This window comes from Leopardus geoffroyi, chromosome C1 (genome assembly GCF_018350155.1).
Source record: "Leopardus geoffroyi isolate Oge1 chromosome C1, O.geoffroyi_Oge1_pat1.0, whole genome shotgun sequence".
NCBI lineage: Eukaryota > Metazoa > Chordata > Mammalia > Carnivora > Felidae > Leopardus > Leopardus geoffroyi.
The window spans coordinates 3405433-3424349 of NC_059328.1; the positions used below are offsets into that span (position 1 = coordinate 3405433).

Sequence of the window (18917 nt, forward strand, 5' to 3'; positions counted from 1 at the left end):
TACAGGTACTCATGGATGGAGGGATGGATGGATGGATGGATGGATGGATAGTGGATAGAGTATAGATAGATAGTGGTTGGATGGATAGATGCATGGTAGATGGGTGGAAAGACTGTGGATGGATGGATGGATGGATGGATGGATAGATGGACAGTGAATGGGTGGATGGATGGATGTTGGATGGGTAGATGAATGGTGGATGGATAGATGGATGGATGGATGGATGGATGAAAAGATTGATAAATGGATAGATGGTGTCTAAGTGGATGAATGCCCCCCTCCTTACATTCTTAGCACAGAAATGCAAATATACAGATGCAAATATGTGTCTAGCACATATTTATTGTCTATATGAATGAACCAATCCAAAATCCAACAATACCAAGAATTTCCCATCCCATGAGCTTGCTTCTACTTCTGCTCTGGCTAAGAGTCATCCTTCACAGCATCCCACTGACCTACTGGGCCAGGGGGTTTGCATCTGCCATCTTGGATCCTGTGAATGTTCTCTGGCTGTGCTGATAGCAACCTTCTCCTGGGGCAAAGCTGCATTCCCTCTGCTTGTCCCCTCAAGATCATCCATACTGGACACACAGTAGCCTACCATGTAAGTCATGCCTCTGGTAAGAAGCCACATAGACTGACACAAAGGGAATAATAAAGGAGCACTTTGAATAATTCAACAAACAGCCCATGGAATCTGTGTGCCTTTCATAGGCATTATGCTCCTGTTGGCTGAAACTCAAAGGAAACACAGAAAATGGGAAACCACAAGTCTCTGTATGAAAATTAAAACCACCCAGTGATAAAACAGCCTCGTGTATCAGAGTCAGTGTCGAGAGGAAATAAGAAACTCCGACAAGTAAATTGGAATTAGGTCAGAAGGCCTGGGACGGAATCACAGCGAAAATACCAGTCCACCAGAAGAAAATTGAAAGAGTGGGATTTGGAGGGAGGAAGGGGCTGATTTAACGTTTCCTAGGAAACCGGCTTGCAGCCCTCCTGGCCTCACCTTTGGGGAGTCCGCGGCTGGCACTGTGCAGGACTTGTGGGACAGCGGAAGTCTTTGGCGTGTTTCAGAACAGGGAGATCTCACTGAAGAGACCCAGGAGCGACGAACGGCCTCGAAGCCCCAGTTTGTTAATGCAGTTTGTCAATGCAGTCTTCGGAAGGTGACTTTGAAGTCCAGCCACCCCTGGCCAGGTGTGAGAGAGGACAGTATGACCAGGGCATGTGTCGCTGGGGTCCTTGACCCAGTGCAGTGTGGGCAATGCCATTCACTCATCCTGTCCCCAGGGGGCTGGAGCGCCCCCCTCACACACTGTTCCCCACTTTATCTCACAGTCATTCCCAGGACACATGCTGCGGAGCGGACCCGGGTAGCTCGCCTGAAAAGGCAGGCCCCAGGGCAGAGGACAAAGACGTGCGTAACCGGTGAGGACCTTTTCGTTTGCCTGAAATGCTGACATGCCCCAGGCACATGTGTGGACCTGCCCTCCCTGGCTTGACCTTGGCATCCCTGATCTTTCCTTGGGATCTCACTGGGCCCTGATCCAAATAACACATCTGGGCCACTGACCTGCAGCTGTTACCTCTGGCCTTAATGGCCCTCCTGAGCCTCAGAGTTCCAACCAGCTGCCTCCTTCCACAGCAACTTGATGCGGATAGTGAGGTTTCAAACCTCTCCGGGCCGGGCAGAACCCTGGACCCCTGTCTGCCCCATGGGCTCCCTCCCCATCTCCCTTACATGCACACCGTGCCTCCATGCACCATGGCCTCAGCGGCTCAAGCAAAGCCCTGCAAGAATGTTGGTCCCTTGGCGACACTCACCCCCAAGAGGACAGCAAGCCCTGTGGTCTGTCTTCAAGTCCATCCGGATCCTTCCCCGTGCACAAGGACCTCCTTGGAACAAGCCCCCCTTTGCCTTCCAAGTCAGGACTTTGACAACAGCACACAGGTGCTGACTGAGCCCTCACGGGGGGCTGAGGGCTGGTCTACATACTGGGAGGTGGCAGGGCACCAAACAGAAGCCCCTGACCTGTGCCCTAACCCGGGAGTAGAGACACAGCCACGGGAGCCATGGCTACAAGGGCCAGGAGGAAAGGGAGGGTGGAAAGGGCTGGGTGTGGGGAAGAGGCCTGAAGGAAGTCTGGGTGGTGACCTCGGGAGATGGTTGGGTAGGGGAGTAGGGAGAAGAGGTCGTGTGGTCCCGCAGGCCCCCGTGGGGACTCTGGCTTTTCTGCAGGTGGGGCGGAAGCCTCTGGGGGGTTCGAGATGAGGAGTGAATGGGGGCATCTGGCTGCCCCGTTAGAGCCAGTCCCTAGAGAGGCAAGAGTGGAAGCAAGGAGACCAGGTAGGAGGCTGCAGAAAGGGTGAGGGAGAGAAGCCCAGTGAGATGCTGCAGCCGGGACCAGACAGGGAGCAGGGGCTGAGGAGAAGGATGGGCTTGGGACTTCCGTTTTTGCCCTCTGAGCTCCCCCCTCATAGCAGCCCCAAGGAGCCTCTGAAAATGTCATCCGCCCGTCCCGCCTGAGCCTGCTCGTGGCTTCCTGCTGTCCTGAGCCTCCAAACTCCTCAGCCAACCCACGGGGGACCCCTGGCTCCCACTTGACCTAATGCTCCCCCTCTTCCCTCACTTCCCCCTCCCCGGGTTCCTCCGACACACCAAGCTCATTCCTACCCCAGGACCTTAGCACTGCTCTCCCTCTGCCTGGCCTGCCCTCTCCAGATCCTCACCTGGCTGCTTCAATCTTGACGTTCTGATCTCGGCTCCTGCCTCCCTCTTCTGAGAGGCCTCCCTGACCTCTTCTACCCCTACCATCACAACACCCCATTTTGTCTTCCTCGGAATATGTATCACCCCCAGGTATTTTTGTAGGTGTTCATTTTCTGCACCCTCTCCCGACTAAAACAGAAGCTACGTGGGCACAGATGTTCTCTGACTGGTTTACCTGCTTCTCTCCAGCATCTGGAGTAAGACCTGGGCACCTGACAGGCACCCATGAATATTTGTTAAGTGGAACCGCATGAAGAGAACAAGTCCCCTCTCCCCTGGACCACACCACGGACTCCGAGGGACCGTGCGTCCTTGCAGTTTCTGTTTGCCAACACACGGTTTTCTGAACGGCAAAGAGTCCAGATGGCAGGTGCAGCGAAAACCAACATCTTCCCGCAGGCGGACACCGGAGGAACTGAACTGCTCAGCAGGGCGTATGCAGGGCCTCTGGGCTCACAGCTACCTGCGTCGACGGAGCAGCCAGAACCAAAATAAATTACTGAGGGAAACACAAACTCACTGCCCGTGGCCACAGCGCACCTGGGGCGAGGGGGGGGGGCACCACTCTCCTGCCCCCACAACTGTCTCCCCACCGGCCCTTAGGGCCACTCTCCAAAGCTATCAGAGAGCAGAAGAGAACTCCACCCACCTTGCCTGGCTCGTCCCCACCCTGGGGGCCGCCTCGGACAGCTGTCAAGCCAGAGCATCCCAGGAAAGGAGCACCTTGCTTCTATGGAAGCTGCCAAGAGAGCCCCAAACAAACAAAACCAGTCTGAGGTCCCTTGGCTGCAGGACAGGGGACAATGTAAGCTGTGGGTGGACTTTCACAGTCTCAGCTGGGACTGCCATTGGCCAGGGTGCTCATGCACAGACATTTGCCCTCTCGGAGTTCTGGAGCCTGCAAGGCGGACTGAGGTGCCATCGGGGCTGGTGACTGTAAGCCTCTCTCCCTGGCTTGTGGACAGCTGCCTTCTGGCTGAGCCTGCAATCAGTCCTTTGTGTGGCTGGAGAGAGAGCAGGTCCTGGTGTGTCTTCCTCTTCTCAGAAAGACACAGATCCGTGGATCCCACTGGGTTAGGGCCCCACCCTTATGACCTCTTCCCAATTTAATCACCTCCCCAAAGGAAGTCACGCTGGGGTTAGAGCTTCAACCTATGAATTTGGGGGACTCAACTCCATCCTTCCTGGGGGGCCACCTGTATCTCACGTGGGCTCTCTGGTCCCCCACATATCTATTTTCTAGGGCTCAGAGACCCTTTCTGGTGTCTAAGAGACAGCCCCACCCCATACAAGAGGTGGAGGCCCAAGAAGAGGTAGCCAAGTGATGTCAGGGCTCTGGCGATACTGATAGAACTTTCCGGAAGGGTTGACAGCGCAGGAAAGAGGAAGGCTCCCTGGAGAGGGATGCAGTTCGGGTAGTGATGCTACTTTGCACCAGGAACCGCACCAGACCCCAGGGCTGCAAATAGGACCGACACGACCGCGCCTCCCACCCCCACCCATGAAGGAGGCGGGTCCGGGTGGCCGTGCTGTCCTGGCAACAGCCATCTCCCAGGCCAGCCTCGCGGGCAGGCACGGGGCGTGAGGGCCTCAGAAATTCACCCAGGAGGAGGAGCCTCCAAACTCCGGTCTGTCTGACGCGGAGCCTTGCTTCGTCGCTCCAAACCTCCCCTCGGAAGCCCTGCCTCCACCGTCCCTCCTCAACGGGGAGGCGGTTGGGAAACGGGGAGACAGATGGGGCCCCAGGCAGAGGAGGCCACGACTTTGCTGGGCCACAAAACCCGTGGAGAAGCTGCGGCAGCAACATTCAGGCTCGTCCTGACTCACCCTCTGGCCGACGTCCGCGCAGTGCCAGCCTGTCTCCCGTCACCGTCTGGACGCGGTCTGCTGCACGCAGCCCAAAGCGTGGACTTCACGCCCTAAGGCATGAGCTGGGGGGTCCCAGATGAGCTGGGAGGCGGAGGGCAGAGGTGGGGGGAGGGGGCTGAGCCAGACTGCCTGTGAGTCAGCAGCAAGGCTATCACTCTGGCCGCCTCTCCACGTGGGGCACACGGCCGTCACAGCACGCAGCTGGCCAGGCCTGGGCTGGCAGCTTCCTCTGGGGTCACCTGGCTCAGCTATCACCACGGTGCCTGTCACGCCTCTGGGCATCAGGCTGGAGCCTCTGTTGTGACAGGCACCGTGCCCCCAGTTTGCCACGGTGAGCCCTGTCCACGGTGACATCCTCGGCTGTGTGCAAAGAGTAGACTGTCCCCCAGCCAGGGTGCGCCCCGCCTCTCAGGTGCACACTCACACTCTCCCCGAGGACTTAGTTGTCAGCTCCCCTAAACCGAGACCCCCCCTCGGGTGTTTAAAGCTCCCAGACCCGCCTTTGATCCCTGGTCTCCTGGGGAGCAGAGAGGGTGCCATCACAGTCTCAACCCCAGCACCCCCAGCCTGGTAACCCCCTCTCCCAGTCACCCGTCCAGGGGCCTCATCCAGACTTGGGCTGGGCTGGATCCTCTTGGTGGTGACAAACCTCCCCTCTGCTCTCCCCTCCTCTCCTGCCCTTCTCTCCAGGTCCTGCTACCCCTCAGCCCTGTAGGGCTCCTGGACCCGCTCCCTCCTTTGGTCTCCGTCTTCGTTCCCGGCTCAACCAGCCTATGTCCAGCGGACCCTCAGCTTCCTTCCCAGCCAAACTCAGCTCCCTTGTGTGTCCATCAGATCCTGCCTGCAGAACGCCAGCCTGGGTTCCTTCCACCCGCCCGCGTGCCCTCCCCAAACCCGCACCAGCCGCTGAGCGCTGAGCTCTGGTGCCAGGCCCCCAGGCCCCCGGATGCTGCACCTCAGACAGCTCCCACGGCCATCCGCAAAGCGGTCAAATCCCCTCCAATCCTCTGACCTCCTCCTCCTGGAACCGAGCTTCCCAGGGACACACACACAACAAACAATCTCGAAAACAGCAGAGCATCTCAGAGGTGGACCGCTCCCAGGAAACCAGAGGCTTCTAGCGAGATAAAGGAAACTTTTCAAAGTGAGCAGAGGGGGGTCGTGATTGACGCACAGACGGTGGACCTGCCGCGGGAAAACGATGGCGGGGCAGTGCCGCAGCCAAGCGGGAAGCACTTCGGGGCCCCAGTGATCAAAGCCACTCATGAATCGCGGCCGGACGCTTACAGCTTTCAAGCCACACGGGCGGCCTCTGTCAGAAATGGTTCACGCAAATGGCATTGTCTCTGCTGGGAACTGCTTTGATGGGGAAGGGTTGGGTTCCAGGCCGGAGGTCCCTTAGATGCCGTCCTTTTGCACGGCCTTGGGCAGGAGTTGATAAAAACCACCCAGAAAAAAAAAAAAAAAAAACAAAGAAACAAAAAAACAAAAAACTACTTGGTGCTTGTAAAGCACTTTGGACTTTTGCAAAGATTTCCATTACCTCCGGCGTCTGAGCGGGACCTCCTGGCAGAGTGTGGACGATGCCATTCTAACTCCCGGCCCACCTGCAAGGTCCCACCGCAGCTGCACAGCCACCGGAGGCCGTGACGGGGGCGCCTGCTGCCTGTCCAACGTGCTCTCTCCAGGTGACAGTAATAAAAGCACCCTCACAGGGTCTGACAGCTGCCACGGAGCACACCGCGTGGCCAGACGAGCCACAGCAGGTCTCGGCCTTGGTGCTACTGCTCGGCTGGATCGTCTCCACAGTGGGGCCGTCCTGTGCACCGCACGAAGTTTAGCAACATCCCTGGCCCCCGCTCAGCAGATGCCTGTACCTCCGCCCCTCCCCACCCCCTAGCAGTCGTGACAACCAAGGACGTCTCCAGATGAGGCCAGAGGTCCCCAGGGGAAGGGGTTCCCCCAGGCTGAGAAGCACTGCGCAGCCCCCACTACCCCAGGGGGCCACCCCCTTTCACTTTCCTCTATGAGAACAGGCCGCCTGGCATAGGAAGGAATGAGCTCTGGGAACCAGCCTCGGTTCTTGCGGGTTGGCTTCCCCGAATCTGATAATGGACTTCACACAACGGAAGAGAAGGGAAAGGATGAACCCAGAGCAATAACTCAATGCTGGGGACCTTCTGCAGGTGCCGCCCGGAAAGGTAGACCAGCGGACCACAATGCGGGCCGGGCCCCTGGGCGTTGCCCAGCTCTGGGGAAGAGGTCCAGCCCGGGCGTCGCAGCTGAGGGGCTTTGGTGCCTTGAGCCACCAATGGGAGCCGCTCATCTGCCTCCAGGGACCCCATGGCTGGACCCACGGGCTGGTGGGAGCAGAGCCAGCACTGGCCAGCCGGCCTCTGACCCCCAGGCCGCTGCACCTGCTCTCCTCTTGGATGGAAGCTTCTATCAGGAGGCTCTAGGGAGGGTGGTGAGCACTTAGTGAGGCCCCGGGAGCAGAGGCCAAGAAACGCCCTGGCAGCACGCTCACTTTACGGGAAGCTGGGAAACCTGGCAGATGTCTCCCCTGCAGAGGTTAGCGTTGTGTTTCCAGAAATCACTCACTCCTTCATTTGTCAAACTTCTGCACAGGCTGTTCTCTGTGCCCTGTGCTGACAAACAGTGATGAGGTAAACAGCCTAAGGCCCCTGCCCTCAAGGGCTCTGTGACCCAGTGCAAGAGAATCCTGCAAACCCCAAGTGGCAGCTCGTCATGCAGGAGGGTGGCTGGGGGTCCTTGGGCCACCTGGGGAACCGTGTCCTGTTGCGGGTCTCCAGACCGCTTCCTCGCCTGCCCTCCAGGCCAGTCTGCCTTTGGTACAGCTGCGAGGCAGAAGAAAGACTCCAACAAGCTCACCTACGGGCATAGCCAATCGGCATCCAATCCGTGGGACCCACCAGAGATGACGCATCACGGCGATTCAAATGGATTCTGGAGTTCAGCATCCGGGGTCCTCGCGAAGGGTCTCTGCCAGACGGTGACACGCGGCCACTAGGAGGGGAGAGGAGCAAAGCAGGCTGGGAGCACCCTGAGCCCCGAGCCACCACCAAATGCAGGGAAAGGCTCGGGAGGGGTGCCGCACCGGCAGCAGCTGGGTGCCCACTGCCTTCACCCTGGCATCTGGCTCTGTCCCAAAACGGGGGACAGAGAGCCCCAGACCCTGCCACTGCATCGGGCTGTGTCCCCAGGTGTCCCCAAGCTTCAGAGATGGTCCACAACCTGTTTCTTTGAGAGCTCCCCCGCCCCACCCTGCCCGTAACCCACCACCCACCACAAAGCAGGTGCTGCTCAATTACTATTAACCCGACGAATGAATGAATGAATGAATGAATATTGCCCTTCTCCTAAACCAAGCTATCAAGTCAGTCTGTCAAGTCAAACAGATTTCCAAAATCGTTGTTTGAAAGCCATTGAGGTAGTGACTCTCAGGGAAGGACATATCACATGTGCCCTACACCTGCCTGGTCACAGAGAAGTTTGTCCGATGGAGAAAGTGTAGGTGTTCACTGCGGGCAGCAGGGGGGTGTGGGGTTGAGGCAGGAGAGCAGCCCCTGTCTGAGAGCGGCATTAAGGAATTTTTACCCTAGCCCAGGAGAGATTTGGGGTCGGGAAGGGGCCGGAGGGGGGCAAGTGTGATGGGATGGGGTGGCCACCCACTGCCGGGTGCCCTCCACACCCCTCTCCCCACGCCCGTGCTCCCAGGGGTCATTTCAAGTCAGCCGGATGTGCAATGTCCCACGTTGGGGCGCAGTGTGGGTCTCTCAAGCCGTGGTGACAGTGATATCTGCTCTTGGAGTCACTGCCGTCAGACCCCGCGGGCAGGAGGCCAGCTCCTCCGCTGGCTGGTTCCACTGAATCTGCCCCACTGGCTGCCCTTCCCTGTAGAAGCCTCTAGAAGGCATCCGGCCTCCGCTTCTAACCCTTTTGAATGCAGACGCAGGCACCACGCTTCATGTACGGCCCCCCAGTGCGACAGGGCACAGACATCATATCCAGGACATCCCACTTCCAGAGCAAGACGAGCGCTCTAGACATCGTCTGGAAACCAAACCCAGCTTCGGGGTAGAGCACATCAGCACCGGCCCAGGGACCCGCACGTGTTCCCTTGCGCAGGTGGATTCAGTCAACCTCCACGTGGGCCAGAGAGCGAGGCGGAGCTCCTCCAGAGCTGAGCATCTTGGTCTGAAAGAAAGCAGCGTGACGTGGGAGAAAATATACAGCAGGTCAGACCTAGCCGGTGAAGAAATTGCCCAGCGCTGCTTTTTCAGGGACCACCGTAGGGAGGGCAGAACATCATCCGCTCCAGGAACCGAACAAAACCCACAAAGCTGGGAGCTGTCTCTCCAGTCACCTGCCCTCGGGCAGACTCTCTGCTGCTCGTGAACGCAGTGACTCCTGCTGCTCAGACACGAAGGCTCAACTTGAAAACATAATCAGTGTCATAACTTACAGTCCTGGTGACGCTGGGGATGGCCCTGGGCAGGGCCAGAAGTGGATCAGGTACCCAAGTATTAATAGTATAGAATACTGTAAAAATACTGCAACATAAGCCAGAAGGAAGTTAGAGCAAGTTTGTGTGATTATTGATTGAAGATGAAAAAAAAGGGGGGGGGGGGGGTGGATCACACGAAATAAAAATTTGAAAACCTTTCAAATACTATCATCACAGAATCCTAGAAATAGCTTTTTTAAAAAATTAATTAACTTTATGATCTTTTTTTTTTTTTTGTAGCAGGAACACTTATCTCGAGATCTAGCCTCTTAAATTTTTCAGTGCACAACACTGTTGCTAACTGCAGACCCAGTACTGCACAGAAAATCCCTGGAACTCAAGAATCCTGCATAATTGAAACATTGTACCCATTGAGCAACATCTCCCCACTGCCCTTTCCACCAAGTCCCAGGCAACCACCCTTCTCCTCTCTGCTTGTAGCTGTTTGACGACTTCAGCCTTTGTCCTCCTGTACCTGGCTTATTTCACTTAACATAATGTCCTCCAGGCCCATCCATGCTGTCACAAGTGGATGGATTCCTTTTTTTTTAATGTTGAAGAAATACTTCATCGTGTGTGTGTGTGGTTCTTCTTTATGCGTTTAGACTGTTGGACATTAGGCCCTTTCCACGTCTTGGCTGTTGTGAATAATGTTGCAAACCCTATATTGATAGAGAGTCAATATCCAAAATGTATAATAACTCCTCCCCCTCAGTAACAAATGTACAAATAACCTGATTAAAAATTTTGCAAAGGAGTTAAACAGCTATTTCTACAAAGAAGACATACAAATGGCCAACGGGTAGATGAAAGGATGCTCAGGGTCACTAATCATCAGAGAAATGTAAATCAGAACTACGGGGATTTACTGCCTCTGTTAGGATGGCCGTGACCTAGACACCAAAATATGGGAAGCGTTGGCGAGGGCGTGGACCCTCTGGATCTCTTGTGCCCACCATCGGTGGGAATGTACATTGGTGTGACCACTATGGAAAACGGTATGGAGGCTCCTCCAAAGATTAAACACAGAAATATCATATGACCCAGCAATCCCAATTGTGGGTATGTTCCCAAAAGAATTGAAATTAGGATCTCAAAGTAGACATCTGTGACCCCATGTTCATTGCAAACGTTAGAGCACGTTGAGGAGAAGAGCCCAAGTAGCCACAGACAGGGCGGTTTTCCTTCCTGACCCAACTTTCCCACCATCCGCCTGTACCTGGATGGTCCTTTGGGGAAATAGCCCCACCCCCATCCTCCCACCATTCTCAGTCTACACAGTATGGGTGGGAAAGACCCTTGGCTCCAGGTCTGAGTGCGTGACAAGCGCATCCAATGGAAGCATTCCTCCGGGCACAATGATCAACAAAGGGGGTGGCAGGAGACCCCACAGGAACCAGGAAGGGCCAGGCCCAGGGATGCCGATAAAATGTTTGGGAAAGAGGCAATCTCTTTCACCAGGGATGCCAGACCAGTAGAAGGTCCATTGCTGCTGGCCTATTGGCCATCACGTGGGAATGAGTTCAGCAGGCAGGAGAGCAGAGCAGGGGCAGAGACCCAGAAAATGGTGATACTAGCATAGATAAACACCTGGATCAAGCCAGGCCTGAGTTCCACCTGAGTTTTTCATTATTAAATAGCAACTAGATCCCATTTTCGTTTAAGTTGAGTTGAGTTGAGCTGTCTATAATTGAATGATCCCTGCCCAGTAAAACCTGTATTCAGTCTTACCCTGCCCTGGTTCATCCAATGAAAGGCTGAATAAACACCCAGTTTGTGTAACTTCCTAGCACAGCAGTGTGAGAACAGTAGACCAGTGTAGGCCTAGGCCTGGGGGCAAATGGGCAAATCCATACCTAGAGCCCTCAGTTGTGCAGTGCCCCCTGGACACCCCAGGATTTCCCCGGGGCAAGAACCTACTGTCCACCCCAGCACTTTGTCTTGCCTGCTTCCCTCAGTCTGTCCCCCTTGGGACCCAACACTCACCTTGATCTTGAGGTGGCCCTCAGGTGGCCACAAGGTTGGGACTAACGATGCCTCCAGTTGTCAGGGTATGCTGCCTTGTCTCAGAAGCGACTGGTTAGAACTGTTTGTGCAGCCCCACGAAGCGGCAAGGGGCCAGGCTGGTGGTGTTCCCTGTCTCCGGGCCAAAGGGGAAGACAGGACATGGTCAACACCGCTGATGATGGACCCCACGTCTGCCTGCTGAGTCACAGCAATACCAGTTCCTACTGCCCAACACACGGCCGTGAACTCAGTTGTTAAGGTCACCAGCCCTTCCTTAAACTCACAAGTCCGCAGGTTAGCGAGCAGCTTAGGCTGGGCTCTGCTGGGCGGCTCTCCTGGTTTTTCCCTGGATTCTCGTGTTTCCGCAGATCGGCTGGGTGGCCGTGCTGCTCAGGGTCGGCTGGCTGTCGGCTGGGGTGATGGGGTGCCTGGGCTGCTTGCCTCACATGCTCCGGCGGCTGGTCCGGGCTGGCCCTCGTCGTTGAAGACAGGGATCTGAGAGGGACAACGGAAGTGTGCAAGCCCCCCGAGGCTTGGGCTCAAACGCAGCACACAGCCCTATCTTTCACCACTTGGTATTGATCAGAGCAAGTCTCAAGACCAGCCCAGATTCACAGACTCCCACCTGCCGATGGGGAGGGGGTGCAAAGTCACACTGCAAAGTGCCTGCACGCAGGGAGGCCACTGATGGGGGCAACATTCCGAAAAATGGCCTTCTGTGATCAGGGTCCATGGGCCACTCCGGACCGCTAATGCACAGCCTGGAGCCGTGGTGCCGTGAGAGTCCAGACCTGTGGCGCTTGGGCTGTGACCACCATGGGGAGCGCCTGTGTGCTTCACTGACAGTTATTGTCACCTGCACTGTCCCCTTACCCCTGAGACCCCCTGGGTCACCATCGCTGCCCCCCGATGGTCTGCTTGAAACCAGCCCTCCTTCCTTCACCCCCTTGACCCAAGAAGACCCAAGACCTCTCCCCATGGGCGCTGAGCTGCTAGGGGTCATCCTTTTCGACATGTCACCTGTCCCTCTCAGAATGCCAAGGTCACTGATTTCAGCACTGACCCTAAAAGCCAGAAGTGGCCTTAAGATTTCCCTTGTCCAATTGCCTTTTGCTGTGAGGAGGAAACTGCAGCCTTAAGAAAAAAGCTGACCCACCCAAGGGTATGTGGCTGTCTAGACCTGGGTCTCTGGTTTTCTGACCCACTGCTGCTTCCTCACCCCTGCTGGGCTGAGAGAGCTGATCTGCCATCCCCCTGACATCGAGGATGTGGTTTCCCGGCTGGCCCCATGGCTCGGTGCCCTGGCCATGCTCTGCAGGAGCTCACCTTTCATTCCTGCACCAACCTGGTTCATTCTGCTGATGCTGGAGGCTCACCTCCGCAGGCTCTGCCCCACTCAGACTGGCAGGTTGGAGGTGAGCCATGAACGGAGGCTCATCAGCCTGGCATGGGGTGATCAGGACACAGCCCAGAGGCCTTTTGTCTCTGCACAGCCAGATCTCTGCCAGGGTCGGTTCAGGCTCAAGCCATGCAGGCCAAGAGATTATGGGGAGGAAGGCGTCTCAGGAGGGTGTGGGGTCCCTCCAACCAAAAATCCTGCTTCCTGCAACCCTGAGCATTATCTCCAGCTTCCCCGCATCTCTAATGCTGAGCGGAACCTCAGGCATCTGGGCATCTGTGACCCTGAGCGGTGTCCCCAGTACCCTGGGCATCTGCAACACTGAGCGGTGCCCCCAGCCTCCTGGGCCTCTGTGACCCTGAGCGATGCCCCCAGCCTCCTTGGAATCAGTGACCCTGAGTGGTGCCCCCAGCCTCCTGGGCCTCTGTGACACTGAGCGGAGCCCCCAGCATCTGGGGCGCTTGTAACACTGTTGTGTACCCACAGACTTCTGTCTCTGCCTCCCCACTGGACAGAGCTCACTGACAAGGGAAACCACGTGAATTCACCTCTGCAGGGCCAGTGCCTGGCATGATGCCCGCTTCATGGAAGGTGCACAACGAATGCACGATGCTTGATAAATGGGCCCTGATCAGAGAGGCAGCATCATGTGTCCTGGGTCCAATGTTTTTTGCCCAGCTTTCCACCATCACCTGCAGCACAGAAGCTTGGGGGTCACATCAGAGTTCCCATGTCTGGCTCCATACCTGAGTCAGCCAGAGAGTTTCTATACGCCGTTTCCCAGACACGGCCCAAACTTAGGGAGTCAAATCTGTAGGGGCCGGACCCCAGAATCTGTAGTTTGGAAACACTGCCCGGGGAGGTGGTTCTCAGGCAGGACCCCAGACCAGCCTTTGGGAAGCCTGAGAACAGGTACTGAGTTCTCCTGGGGCCTGGCCAACAGCTCCAGCTCAGACAAGATGGGTCTGGGCTCAGGTCAGGGTGGAGCCAGATGTGCTCTGGGTCACTGGGTCCCAGCTCTGCCCAATAGGCTCCAGAGTCGGCACCGAATTATACACAGACAAACAGATACTTACGCCGTTAGCCGGGAGAGTCCTAAGGGCAGCGACAAGGTCACGTTCTCCAGCTGGCGTTAAAAATCCCGGCAGCGAGAGGTAGAGGACCACCGCCTACCTTGGCTGTCACCATCACAAGAAGTTGACGTTGGCCCGTCTTTGAGCACAGATGGGTTTGCAAAGTACCTTCACTCACAAAGAACTCTGTCTCTGATGGGGGCTTGGCCAGGGGGGGATGTACAGGAGACAAGGGCGTGGTCTGAAATCAAGGCTCCGCGGGTCGCCAGCCGTGTGACACAGGCACCCTCGTTCCTCTGTGAAATAGGCTTGCGGCCTGGGCTGAAGCATGTGGAGTCTCCTTGAGCCCCTGGGACACAGCAGGCGCCTAATAATGTCCTCCAAACAGCTCTCGCTACAAAGCATTTACTTACTTACTTACTAACTTACTTATTGATTAGTGTGATAAGAACACGTAACGTGGGGTCTACCCTCGGACCAGTTTTGAAGGGCACAAACCACTCTGTTAGCTACATGCGAACACAAGGTTGTCCGGCAGATTCCAGAACGGCTCATCTGGCAGAACCGAAACTTTGTGCCTGTTGGACAGGGTCACCCTCATTTCCCACCCGAGTCGCTGGGACTCAGCGCAATGTCTTTCGGGTTCCTCCGCCTTGTCGCAGATGACAGACTTTCCTTCATCTGAGGGCTGAATAACATCCCCTGTGTGTACACGTCCCTCCCTCTTTGTCCATTCATTTGTCAGCGGATGCTCAGGCTACCTCTGTGTCTCAGCTTGCGCACTGCAGGCAGTGTCGGGGTGCAGATTCCTCCTCCGGATCCTGATTTCAGTTCATTCCAAACAAGATCACGTGCTCGTGGACAATTGTTGGAACAGCTCTGTGTGCAAGCCAGGGCACGTGGGTGCGTGTGTGTGTGTGTGTGTGTGTGTGTACGTGGGCACCCGGACCCACCCTGCAGCCAGCAGCCCAGCACATCCTTGGAGGCAGACACTCAGGTTTCAGTTCACTGACCAGAGTGAAACCATCCAGATAAGGAAACGGATGCCAGTCGCTCAGGCACGTGACCCACCTTATCAGACGGAGGCCAGGCGCTCTCATGGCCCGGGAGCCAGCTCTGTCTGTGCCTGCGTCCCTGCACACCTCTGGCCGCTCCCTTGGCCCGCGTCCCTCTCTCTCCCCTTGGCGCTCACCGGCTGCCCCTCTCCGTGGTGACAGGCTCACTGGGGAAAGGGCAAGCCCCCCTTTTGTCCTCTCCCTCCTGCACTTGTAGCTGGCACAGTGAGCTCTCGTCACCGCCAACCGCCCGACACATCTCTCCCTACAGGCCAGCCTGGCTCTGAGCTCACCCTCTAGCCCTGTCTTCCTTCAAAGCCACCAGCACAGGCTCTGAGGATGATCCCGGCTATGAAGACAGATCTGGCAGAGCTTTGCAGGAGAGACGGGGAGGGTTCTGGGCGTCTGGGCTTGACAGGAGCTCTGGAAAATGTGTTTCTGACCCCTGAGCATCAGCTGAGGTGCGTGGCCAGCCCAGGTCTGCCCCTCCCACGCCCTCCCAGGCTTGGGGCCTCCCCGGATGCTGCACAGTGTGGACGTATCACGGGCGATAGGTTGCTAACTGGCTACGAAGAGGGTCTTGGGTGTTTGGGCGGCAGGGAGAACGTTTACATCTTCATCACGTGTGGCCAGCAGGAGCCGAGTCCCTTGATCTGGTGGCCAAGTGGACCCCAAGTTCTGACTGATGTTGCCTTTCCTCTCTGGCTGGTTTCTGGCCCATGTGAAAGCTCCGTATTTGTCCTGTCCGAGTGGACCGCAAGGTGACTGGCAGACCCAAACTCCTTCTGTCTTGTGGCTCCACCCCTAAGGATGCACTGCCCTTAGCCTGGGAGAACTGGGGGGGGGGGGGCACACCAGCCCAGAAAAGGCAAGGCCTCCGTGCAGGTTCAACTGGACAGGACCAGCTCCACAGCCACCTCGAGGCTGCAAGTCACTGTGCGGAATGTGTCTTCGGAGGGGACGGCTCCACCCCGGGGTCAGTTCAGCAGTGGGGAGTGGGGAGGCACGCTCTCGGGGTCTCTGCATAGTAAGCTACCTGCATATCCGCTTGGGACACTGGGCAGGGATGGGACACGGGACCCTCACCCCACGAACCACACACCCCACGTAGCTCCCCGACAGGGGCACAGCCCAGCACCGGAGGACCCGTGAGGACAGGGATCCCCCAGGAGCGAGCAGCGTTTGCAGACTTTGCGGGGATCCTCCCCCTCCCCTGCTCCCCCTGCACAGCACGGAAGGCTGGACATGCCACCCTTCGAAGGTCTTCCTGACTTGCACCACTGACCTCTGCAGAAGCAAAGCCCTCGGTCCCCTGACCCAAGTGGGAGACATGACACGGGTCCAGGAAATGCCCACTCGCCCCGATGCTGCTTCTCCTTCCTCCCGTCATCAGGGCCTCGTCTTCCTCGGCTTCCTCGTCACCTGTGCCCTTCTCTGTTTTCTGGCCACCCCCTCCCCTCACACATTTCCCCGAAATATCAAGCACCAGATGGAAAACCTCGAGACAGCGTCCCTGCCCAGCAATCTTGACTCTTCCGGCTGCTGCTTCCCTGGCTGGTGGGGGGCGGGGGGGGGGGAGGGTCTCAGGCTCCCCCCCTGCTCGGAGCAGATGCCTGCTTGTTTTCCCGGCAGAAAATTCTGGCTGGAACAGGAGTGAGAAGCACGTGCTCAAAATAAGAGCGTCGGCGGTGGGGGGTTGGGGCGGGGGAGGAAGAGGCTGGCATTCGTGTCCTTCTTGTATTCACCAGGGTGTCTTTTCCATTACTTGAGCAATAATTGTGCATCAAACTTTCCAAGAGACAGAGAAGTAGGTCACAGCGTGGAAGCAAATATTAACTATCACCCCGCCGTTAACATTTTGATGGATTCCAGGGCGCCTCAGGCTCGGCTTTAGCTTACCTGAAGTCACAACGTTGGCAGAATTGTGTAACGTTTGCTGCATCATGTGGTGCCGTAGGCACGTGGCGGGCAGCTGCCTCCTCTCTGGCCACTGTCTTTCGAATGGTCGCCTGGGGTTCCCTGCGGTGGGCTCTGTGGCTCGGCCACATCGAGAAGCCTCCAGAGAAGCCTCCGGTGGGAAGGTCTGGACACAGGGGACCAAGGCTGGGGTGTCTCATGCAGCAGCCAAGGGGGAACGGTCTGAGAGGCAGGTGCCTTGTGGGGGCTCCGGGGGGAAGGCCCCGCTAACCTCACATGTGCCACCTGCCCCCACTTCTGCCAGCAGCTACTGCCAGGGGCAACGTCTCCTCTCACCCCTGGGACGCGGACGTGTGGGGTCCCCTGGATGAGATGAGCCCCCACTGAGGATTGTTGCCCCATCGCTGAGCCCAGCTGCTCACAGAGGAGGCCCCGTGGAAAGTGGGGAAGGGCGTTCGGCAGTGACGGGGGAGCGAAAGCCAACCCGTGGCGATTCTCATTCTCCCCTTTTCTGTTTAAGTCCCTCTGTCTGCTTCTCTGTCCACCCCAGACATAAGCTCCACGAGAGCAAGAATTCTGTTCCTCCCGTTCACTGCCAGGCTCCCAAGACCTCACATAGCGCCCTCTGCCCAGGAAGCATTTATGAGAAAGGAAGAATAAATCTGTGTGCTTTCCCTCAGGAAACGGCCAGCGTAAACCACGTTGTTGGGTCCCAAACATAAGAGATGCAGAAGTGTTTCGGGCTTTCCTTCCTGTAGTAAGCCTGATAGCCCGAGGGTTGACAGAATGACTTTACCATGGTGATGGCTGAATCACGTCCCTCAAAAATTCACATGTTGGAGGCCTGGGCCCCAGAACCTCGGAATGTGTGACCTTATTTGGAAATAGTGTCATTGCAGACGTACCCCGTTAAGATGAGGTCGCTAGGGTGGGCCCTGACCCAATGTGACTAGTGTCTTTATAAAAAGAGGAAATTTGGGGGAGCACCTGGGTGGCTCAGTCAGTTAAGCATCAGACTCCTGATTTCAGGTCAGGTCATGATCTCACGGTTCGAGCCGGGCTGTATCCTGACAGAGCGGAGACTGCTTGGGGATTCTCTCTCTCTCTCTCTGAAAAAAAAAAAAAAAAAAAAAGGAAATTTGGGCACAGACATGCAGAGGCAGGGAGAATGCCGTGTGAAAATAAAGCAGAGATGGGGTGATCTCCAGCCACCCACCAGGTGTGGGACAGAATCTTCCCCAGAGGGAATCAACATTGCAGACACCCTCATCTCAGACTGTGAGCGGAACCTTCTGTTGGCCGGGCCCCCAGGCTGTGACACTTCGTAAGGCAGACCCAGGAGGCTAGCGGAATCCCATTGGTCCCCAACACACAGAAGAGTCAGACTCGAGCAGACAGTGACCCCCATAGGGCCAGGGGCTCCTCCGCTCCGGGCCCACAGACAGGACCGGCCCATGCGTCCCACCAGGGCCCTGAGGAGGCCAGGGTCCCTTGCTGTCGATGATGCAGCCCCCTCCCCCACCCTCTGCCTCCTCCAGAAACTGTCTTCACCGCTGGGTGCCTCCCGCTGCCACTCCAGCAAAGCGGCTCGTGCACTGCTCTAAAGTAAGGTGAGCCACAGGGTAGGGGCTTGGCCACTGCAGGGAGGCAGCGCTTGCCCAGGGGTCCTGCCTGGGCATTCGTGCCAGGGCCCCGGACATTTCCATTGGTCCACATTATCTCTGTTGTACAGACACGGGGCAGCCTCCCGAGCCTCGGACACAAGCTGCTGGCTCCTGTGACCTTGCCCACCTCCCACGCAAACGGCCTCAGCTGCTCCCACCCGCCGCATCCCTGGTGCATACGAGGCTGCTGCCTCACGGATGCGGGCTTCATCCTTGCTGGATGTGAGCATCTCGTTCCGCTGGGGCTTCTCTCCAGGGCAGAGCCTCATTCCAACCCACAGTGTCACGTTTCTAAGTGGGGGGTCGGGGAGGTCGGGGTGAGAAGAAATGGGGGCCCTCAGTGCCATGAGGCTTGGACACAGCATGAAGCAGGGGTTCCCCAGCTGGAGGGCTGGGCGGGGCAGCCACGGCCGGAGGCTGTGAATCTCTTCTCCAAGAGGGTTGGACAGAGTCCTGCTCAGAGACGACAGTCTGGACAGGATGACCAGGTGTCACTGGAGGTCCCGAGCCCTTGGCCATTAATCCCTCCATGTGAAACCAGCTTCCCACATGGGCCAAAGATCAGGAAATACGAATGAGTTTAACCATGGGCAGCACTAAAATTGTGCCAAGTGGACACAGAGCGCTGC

The 18917-nt window shown here is 57.0% G+C and overlaps 2 long non-coding RNA genes across 2 annotated transcripts; both read right to left on the reverse strand.

The window, feature by feature from the left end:
- Nucleotides 1-351: 351 nt before the first annotated feature.
- Nucleotides 352-6102, reverse strand: LOC123597091. Its single transcript, XR_006711953.1, has 3 exons — nucleotides 4604-6102; nucleotides 3426-3780; nucleotides 352-3239 (listed from the first exon to the last, which is right to left on the reverse strand). It is a non-coding gene; the product is annotated as an uncharacterized LOC123597091 (long non-coding RNA).
- Nucleotides 6103-6144: 42 nt separating this feature from the next.
- Nucleotides 6145-17729, reverse strand: LOC123597092. Its single transcript, XR_006711955.1, has 3 exons — nucleotides 13656-17729; nucleotides 11160-11675; nucleotides 6145-8863 (listed from the first exon to the last, which is right to left on the reverse strand). It is a non-coding gene; the product is annotated as an uncharacterized LOC123597092 (long non-coding RNA).
- Nucleotides 17730-18917: the final 1188 nt, after the last annotated feature.